Below are 8,778 nucleotides of genomic sequence, written 5' to 3'. Positions count from 1 at the left end.
AGACTTCTGTTCCTCCACCCCAATCCACCCTAGACTTTCCTAGATGCAGAGGGGAGTCTTCTAGAATATTGGCAACAGTTTCACAGTTCAGTTTAGTTAGGAACAGTCCTCCAAGACAGCCCCAGAGCCTCCACAGGGGTTCAGGCCAGAGGTGGGGATCCTGAGATTCTGGGAGGCACTGGGGCCTGTGTCCACACACAGCCCTTGGTGCAGATGAGCTTGTAAAGTGTTCTAACTCCAGAATCTCTGCCTCCATGAACCCACAGACCTGAACTCCATCTTCTGCCTCCTCAGGGTGTGGAGAACGCAGAGTCCTGGCCCTGGAGACTCGTTCTCCTAGGGCTCCAGGGCTCCAGGGTGCCCCAACTTTGCATGTGGGGCTCTGCACCTTCCCAAATCACCCCAGCCAGCAAGGCAGGGCACTGGGCAGTGGGGTTTGGCTGCTTGGTATTGACTTTCTCTAGAAGATCTACGCTTTAGCCACCTTTGTTCTCTTTTAATATATACATATATATTTACAAATGCTTTATTCTCTTCTTTACTAAAAAAAAAAAAAAAAAAACCCACATCAGTATTCTAAAAGTAGAAATGGCTCTGGAGCCAAGTAGCCCTGTCTGAGCATCTCCTACACCAGCCTCCCATCACACAGGCGGGGGAAACATCCTGACTTCACTCCCTTGTGATTGGCAGCCAAACAGCAGACTCTTGGAAGTTTCCATATTTGTTGAGTGCCAGCTGTGCCAGAAGTGTTGCCTTGCCAGGTGCCCCAAGGAGTAGACTTTCCTCACTCTACCGATTTTGTAACTCCTTCCCCCTAAGCCACAGCTGCCAACAGCCCGGCTAACCAGAAGTCAAAGAAGATGCTCCTGAATCTTGCACCCTTCTCCAATCTCCCCTTTCCAAAAATCTATCAGCGTGGATCCCATTCCCTCGTGGAAAACTGTCCAGTCTTCAGTGGGGGTATGCTCAGGGACCTCCAACCAACCCCCATCTCCCCCCACATTCCAGAATGAGCCAGGAGCAACTTTCCTTGAACCCTGGAGGTGAGGACTGTGGTGTGGGGAGCCCAGAGCTGGGTCCCAAACTGGCAAGGAGATTTTTACATTATGTGGATAGCAAGTGGGTTTTTATAGCATGCGAGTGGATGTGGGATCTTCCGGTTCTGCTGTGACTTGTCTCCAGTGGGCCAGAGAAGATGTCGTGTGACTCCCAAAGCCATCAGACCTGTGATGCGCCAGGTTCTGGGTACTGGAGATCCAACAGTGAGCCACTGCCCTCCTAGAGGTGATTGCATTCTGGCTGGGCAGGCCTCGTTGATGCTGTAAGATTTGGGGGAAGCGTGGTCCGGGAGGGCACAGACTAAAGGGGAGAGAAGTGGTGTGTCTGGGGTTCTTTTCACCAGGAGGCTGCCACCTTTGTTCTCAAAGCCCTGAGTAAATGAAGAGAAAACGAGGGCCTTGTGAAGTGTAAGAAGGCCTGAAAGGGCAGCCAGTAAAGGGAACTGGGTAATGCACTACTAAGTTTCAGCCTCAGGGAAGCAAAGATAAAGGGGTGTTCCCAGGAAAGGCTTTTGAAACCCCCCTCCCTTCTCAGATCACACCACTGCTCTGCTTCCCCAATAGCATGAGTGTGACTCTACCCCTGTGGGCCAGGCTGGGGTGCAGATGGGCAGTGCCTGCTGGGAACTCAACTGCCAGGAGCACAGATGGCACTATGCCCAGCAACTAGGGAGCTAGTAGTGACTCTTTAGACACCATCAGTGAGACAGGGCTGGCAAGCACTGGGGAGTTCCCCACTCCCAGCCCATATTTTTCACGATCCCCAAAATCTGCTGGGGGCGCTGCTTAGGGGAAAAACCTCTTGTACTGCAGGCAGTCACCCAGCAAGAACAGCAATGAGGTCTGTTGCTTTCATCTAGACTGTCTTCCAGGAGGGGTCCTGGGGGCTTCCTGTGCTGAGGGGGAGATTAGTCAAAGAGCTCTGCCTGGGAAACTGCTAAATATTTGAGTCAAGGGTCAGACTTAGAAAGAGGATTGCAGAAGAGAGTGAATATTAAGGCAGAAACTTTAAACCACCCTTTCCCTACCCTCAGGCTCTCAGAGATAACAATTAAGTTTAACTGAAAAGTGAAAGTCGCTCAGTTGGTTCCAACTCTTTGCAACCCCATGGTCTATTCAGTCCATGGAATTCTCCAGGCCAGAATACTGGAGTGGATAGCCTTTCCCTTCTCCAGGGGATCTTCCAACCCAAGCATCGAACTGAGTTCTACTCACATTACAGGCAGATTCTTTACCAGCTGAGCCACAAGGGAAGCCCGAGAATACTGGAGTGGGTAGCCTATCCCTTCTCCAGCAGATCTTCCCGACCCAGGAATCGAACTGGGGTCTCCTGCATTGCAGGCGAATTCTTTACCAACTGAGATATCAGGAAAGCCCTTAACTGAAATGGGTTCCTTAACAGGATGCGGACCTGTGTGAACTTGGCTGTTGTTGGCTCCCAGGGATTCTCTGCGTCTGGATTTCCTATTTCTTGTTCTTGACAACATTGCCCCTCCCCCATCTTCCTAAAGACATGTTGTAGATATTAAACTGTGGACGGGGTTTTCTTCATTAGTCTGTGTTCTTATCTGAATCAAAAGTCAAACGAGATTCCCCTAAACACACCTCTGATTCCTCACTAAGCAGAATGAAATGGCTATGATGGGACAGGACTGGAAAAGGGACCCCCTAACTTTCCCCCTCACAGTTCAGGTGTGTGCATGCTAAATTGCTTCAGTCATATCCGACTCTGGGAGACCCTATGGACTGCAGCCCACCAGACTTCTCTATCCATGGGATTCTCCAGGCAAGGATACTGGAGTGGGTAGCCATGCCTTCCTCCAGGAGATCTTTCCCACCCAGGGACTGAACCTGCGTCTTAAATCTCCTGAATTGGCAGGTGGGTTCTTTACCAATAGGGCCACCTGGGACGCCTCACAGCTCAGGTAAGACCGGGCTTTAGAAGCGGTTCTCGGGAGTGCCGTGTGCCTCTCACGCCCTGCTCTCCAGCTCTACCGAGGGGAACTGAGCAGAAAGTGTCCTAGGGCCCGTGTCCCCATGGGAGAGGAGACCTTTCCTCCCCACGGGGTGGGGTGAAACTGGCAGGTATTGGCGGCTCTTCCTGAGCAGCTGATATCTGACAAGGAAGATGCTGTCAGCCGTGCTGCCAGAGGCCACTACACTGTGTGGAAGGAGATCCCTATCCCGCGCTGGACTGGATCCAAAAGCTGGTGGGCAGACCACGTGCCCTTGGCACCTGCAGATCAATGCATTCTTAACAGTATTCTTGGAGTATATCCTGGATGATTCCATGGACAGAGGAGCTTGGCAGGCTACAGTTCATGGGGTCACAAAGAGTCGGACACGACTGCGTGACTGACACACACACAACCTCTTCTCTGGGCTGGAGTATGGACGTGCGGAAGAAAGGGGAACCACAGGCCTGAGGCTGGAGCTGGTTTCTCTGGCCTGTCTGTCCACTTGGCTTCCTCTAGGGGGAGCTGCATGTCCTGAGTGTGGATCTAGAGTTAGAAGCCTGAGAAGCCTGCTCTGCCTTGAGTCTGTGGGCTCGGGCTTCCACCTTGCAGGTTCCTTGCTTTGCCAAGCCTGACAGTCTGATCCAAACCTGTTTTGATCTTTTATGCATCTCTAGCCCCAGCAGATGGAAGGAAGCTGCCTCAGCAGTTCGGTTTGTTGTTCTTAGACTCCTAAGCAGGGCTTTCCTGCTGGGAGAGGCTCCTGTTTAGCTTTAGCCACTCTTCCAGCTTACTCTAATCTTTGCCTGAGGCCAAGAATGCCAGGACTGAGGCCAGCCAGGAGCCAGTACATTGTCACTGGCCTTCTAGACTAGAGGGACTGTCCAGATATGCTTTCTGCTGCTCAGAGACAGAGAATTTGCTGGAGATCTGAAGAATGGGGTTCTGTGTGAAAGTAAAACAAAGTATTCACTAAGTTTAGAGCCTTCTTAAAAGGAGAATTTTTTAAGTTGTCAATTTACATAAAGCCTAATTCTTTTATCTCTTAAATAATTTATTATATATTTGTTGTTGTTGTTCAATTGCTCGGTCATGTTCAACTCTTTGTGACCCCATGGACTTCAGCACCATCAACCTCAGTCCTATTCTCCTGCAACTAGGTGGCAAAGCTACAAAGCTGAGAGGGCTCAGCTCTCTGACTACAAATCCTGTGTCCACCTGACCCTCATCTCCCCTCTCCATACCCCCACCACTTCATACACACAGCACTGCCCTTCTAGGTCATCTGTCTCCCCAGAACTCCAAGCCCCTTCTACGTTTTCGCTTCCCACATCTCTAGAGGTGAAGCAACAGAGCATGAGAGAACTTTCTGGAGTGATGGAAACTTCTATATTTTGATTAGTTTGATACTTCTATAGGTATATACATTTGTCAAATCATTCATTGTATATACAATAGTATGTATATACTTAAGTATAAATTATGCTTGAAAGTTTGTGTTTTGTGAAATTATGCTTGAAAGTTTTGTGTTTAAGTACAAAAGTGAATACAGTTGTAGTTAGGTCACAACAGTTTTGTAGACAGGAAATCATTCTGTCAAGAGAAGAGGGCTGGAGAGAGATGATAATGCCACCCGCATCCTTAACACTGCTATTTCCTGATCTTCTATAGCTTTGAGGGTGACACTGGCTCTGTATCCTGCTGATGGATTGGCTTTCTGTTGCTATGACAAGAAATGCATGTTGGAGTTTGCTATCTACACAGCCTCTCAAGTGTCCAAAGCAGTGGGTAACTCCATCCTTACCACCATTCCACTCTGAAGCACTTGGACAGTGTCTTCATGTGGACAATGAAGCCATCTATGGTATCTCTCACTGTAACCAGGACATCAAGTACCCGACCTACACCCGCCTCAACTGGCTCATTAGCCAGATTGTCCTTTGATTGCCTCCCTACATTTGGATAGTGCCCTTAATGTGAACTTCACAGAGTCCAAGACCAATCTGGCGCCTACCCCCACATCCACTTTCCCTTGGTGACCCACTCACACGTTGTCTCAGCCGAGAAAGACCATCATGAGCGTCTCTTGGTGTCAGGGGTTACTAATGTCTGCTCCAAAGCCCCCAGTCAGATGGTCAAGTGTGACCCTCACCGTGGCAAATGATGGCCAGTTCTACCATGGAGATGTGGTACCCAAGCATGTGAATGCTGCCGTTGCCACTCTGAAGACCAGGTGCATCATCTGGTTTCTGGGCTGATGTCCCATGTGTTTCAAGGCAAGCTGGGGGGAAAGGGAGGGATTAGCATGCTTTCTGCGTACCCACTGAGAGGTGTGATTCCTGTAGAGCTTCAGGCACTAGGGATGGGGGAATCAGGCAAATAACAGCCTTAGATGCTGTCTTTAACTTAATAGATCTCAACTTGTCTAGAACATCTGAAATAATTTTTGAAGTGCCAAAGAGCCTTTTAGACAAGAAGATCAATAAATTCTACTCTTAAAGGGGTCTCTAATAAGAAAGGAACTATTCTTCCAGGGTCTAACCATATATAGTTTTAGAGATCAGTGCATTAGTCAGCCAAAGTGCATAGCAGTAGCTAAGGGCTAAACTGGATGGCCCTTTCCAGCTCAGCTCAGATTCAAGGAGACTTCTCTGCAATGTGTTTGAAAAGCCCTCAGCCAGGTAGGAGGGCATACTTGTGCTCTTGAAGAGGAGGGAATCTCATGGGGCCAGGCTCTGTCTTTGGCAAGCCTGAGCAGAACCCAGCCCAGCCCCCACCAGAGGAGGAAGGCTCATTCTCTTGACCTGGTTTTACCCACTTTGATGTTCAGATATTCAGCTCTAGCATATATAACTCAGAAATGTGTGTCTGCTTTCTTTAGGCTCCAGTGAGCCTTGTGGCTGCCTGGAAATGTTACTCATGGCCTAGCTTTGAGTTCAGGGAACGAGTTATTAGCATTAATCTAGGAGCTGATCCCCAACATCTGTGAGCCCTGCTTGATTGACCCCAAGGAGGGGTTTGCTGAGAGAATGGTGTCCTAGAGGCCACTAGTGTGGTGCCTGGGCCCATGGGTTTGACCCCTACCATGGAGCTGCACGCATTTAGTAGAGGCTATGGGCCTATGCGACTGTCAGTGTCCTGGTGATGGGTCTCTTTCTCTGGCTTCCCATTTTCCTCTATCATTGCAATTCCGAGTGTAGAGGTCTGACAGTCTCCTACTTGGTTTTCCCCCACTGTTACTCAGTCCTTAGAGTTCCAAGAATACAAGGCCCTCAGCCTACTTTATTGGGTTGTCTTAATTCCTTCAAAGCTCTAACATTGGTATATGTCTTTCTTATTGTACCGCCTTCCTTCCATTTCAAGCAGCACAGGTCTCCCTAGTAGTAACTGTTCCTGGCAGACTCTTAACCTCCTGGCTCCTCTAGGACTCAAAGGGCTTGGGTTAGAGATGGAGTTAAGGAAGGGAAGGAGATTACAAAAATCTGCCTGGTGCCTCATGGATCTGGACCTGTATGTATTTGGCAAGTACGTCTAGCTTGCTCTTCTGTTCTTTTATTTTATTTTAACTTAAAAAAAAGTTATTTTCTTTCTTTTTTTTAGGTTTTTTTTCCCCCTTTCTTAGCCGATTTTTCTGGAATTATAAACTCCTCTCCCCTTTCTTTGTGTTTTTTAAAAGATCTGAAAGAATCTTTGTTAAATCTATGCCTGGGCTCAGCTTCCTCCCTTACTCCCATCTCCAAGCCCCAGACAGAGTCATCTCAAAAGCTTTCTCACTTACTTGTCTGCCTGTGGACTGGGAAGATTTTAACAGTCTCCGCATGGTAGCCTTAGAGTAGCCAGAGTTCTTACATAGTAGCTCAGGGCTCCCAGAGAAAGTGTTTCAAGAGAAACTACCAAGAATGGCCTGGCCTTTTCTGACTTGGCCTGTCACTCCCACCACATTATGTTTTATCAAGGGAGTCACAGTGGCTGCCTGGGCTCAAGGGGAAAGGCATGGACTCTACCTCTTGGTGGAAGGACAGTCAAAGACTTTGTGGACATTTTAAAACCACCACAGGTACTTATGGGCGGTGGCAGGGGGGAATTATGAATAAGCTAACAGAAGTTTTCTCTCTATTGTAATAGTTTTTATTCTCATCTGTAGTATAGCATGCTTGTAAAGTTGTCTATGATTATAATGTATTTTTACAAAGAGAAAAATATTTCATTTTTTAAAGGGTACTGTTAACTGTTCTTGAAAAACCAAAGAGGTTTCCACTAAGACATCCATAGCATGTCACTGCGTTGTGGTTTTTTACACAGTTCTGAGGAGCCAGTTCAGGATTAGGTTGGGGTCCTAAAAACCAAGATAATCAGACAGTCAGTCAGTTCAGTCCCTCAGTTGTGTCTGACTCTTTGAGACCTCATGAACTGCAGCACACCAGGCTTCGCTGTCCATCATCAACTCCCAGAGCTTGCTCAAACTCTGTACATCCAACCATCTCATCCTCTGTCTTCCCCTTCTCCTCCCACCTTCAATCTTTCCCAGCATCAGGGCCTTTTCAAATGAATCAGTTCTTCACATCAGGTGGCCAAAGTATTGGAGTTTCAGCTTCAGCATCAGTCCTTCCAACGCATATTCCGGACTGATTTCCTTTAGGATTGACTGCTTGGATCTCCTTGAAGTCCAAGTGACTCTCAAGAGTCTTCTCCAACACCACAGTTCAAAAGTATCAATTCTTCGGTGCTCGGCTTTCTTTATAGTCCAACTCTCACATGACTACTGGAAAAACCATAGCTTTGACTAGACGGACTTTTGTTGGCAAAGTAATATCTGCTTTTTAATATGCTGTCTAGATTGGTCATAGCTTTTCTTCCAAGGAGCAAGCGTCTTTTAATTTTGTGGCTGCAGTCACCATCTGCAGTGATTCTGGAGCCCAAGAAAATAAAGTCACTAGTCAGGTGAGACTACAAAAGTGGTGTTTTGCACTGTACGTGGGAACAGGGCAAGGGAAGCTGGTGTTCCTTTGTTGGATGCTTCTGGAGGGCAAATGCTTAAGTAATTTTTGAGTTTTTATCCTTATATTTTACTCTGCTTACATTTAGTTTAGCTATGACTTCACACCTACCATATAGGGGATAGGCCAGAAATATTTTTAGGGAAACATGTCCATGGAAAGCTACAGTTGATACTGAAATTCAGGTTTCCTGGTTCCTGAGTTTTGATTTTTATTTGTTTTTGCCTCTGCCTACTCCCACTTTCAATTAGGGTAAAACAAATCATTAGAGACTCATTTAACCATCAGTTGAGGCAAAAAAAAAAAAAGTGACTGAAATGACAATATAACAGGAAGAGAGACTATCATATTTTTTTATGTCCTCAGATGACATTTCAGGGGACACAGCAAACGATAGTGTTCAGATATATGTTTTATTAAGCCAAGTGCTGGTAGGATGGGCAGTGGATATGTTCTGGATTAGTGCTCTCTCCCCGTCAGCAATACCCACCTCTGTCAGGGACACCCTATAGACTACAGTATGCCCAAGAGTTCAGAAGTGCAAATTCCAAGGAATTTAATACAAGCTAGCAGTTGGTGGCGCTAGTGGTAGCTGTCTAGTGGCGCTGGGTAAACCTCCCTGCCAATGGAGAAGAGATAAGAGACGCTGGTTCAATGCATGGTTTGGGAAGATCCCCTGGAGAAGAGCATAGCCACCCACTCCAGTATTCCTACCTGGAGAATCCCATGGACAGAGGAGCCTGGAGGGTTACAGCCCATGGGTCACAA

The sequence above is a fragment of the Ovis canadensis genome, chromosome 12 (assembly GCF_042477335.2).
Source record: "Ovis canadensis isolate MfBH-ARS-UI-01 breed Bighorn chromosome 12, ARS-UI_OviCan_v2, whole genome shotgun sequence".
NCBI classification, from domain to species: domain Eukaryota; kingdom Metazoa; phylum Chordata; class Mammalia; order Artiodactyla; family Bovidae; genus Ovis; species Ovis canadensis.
The sequence above is the reverse complement of the archived record's forward strand: the minus strand, read 5'-3'. Positions refer to the sequence as shown.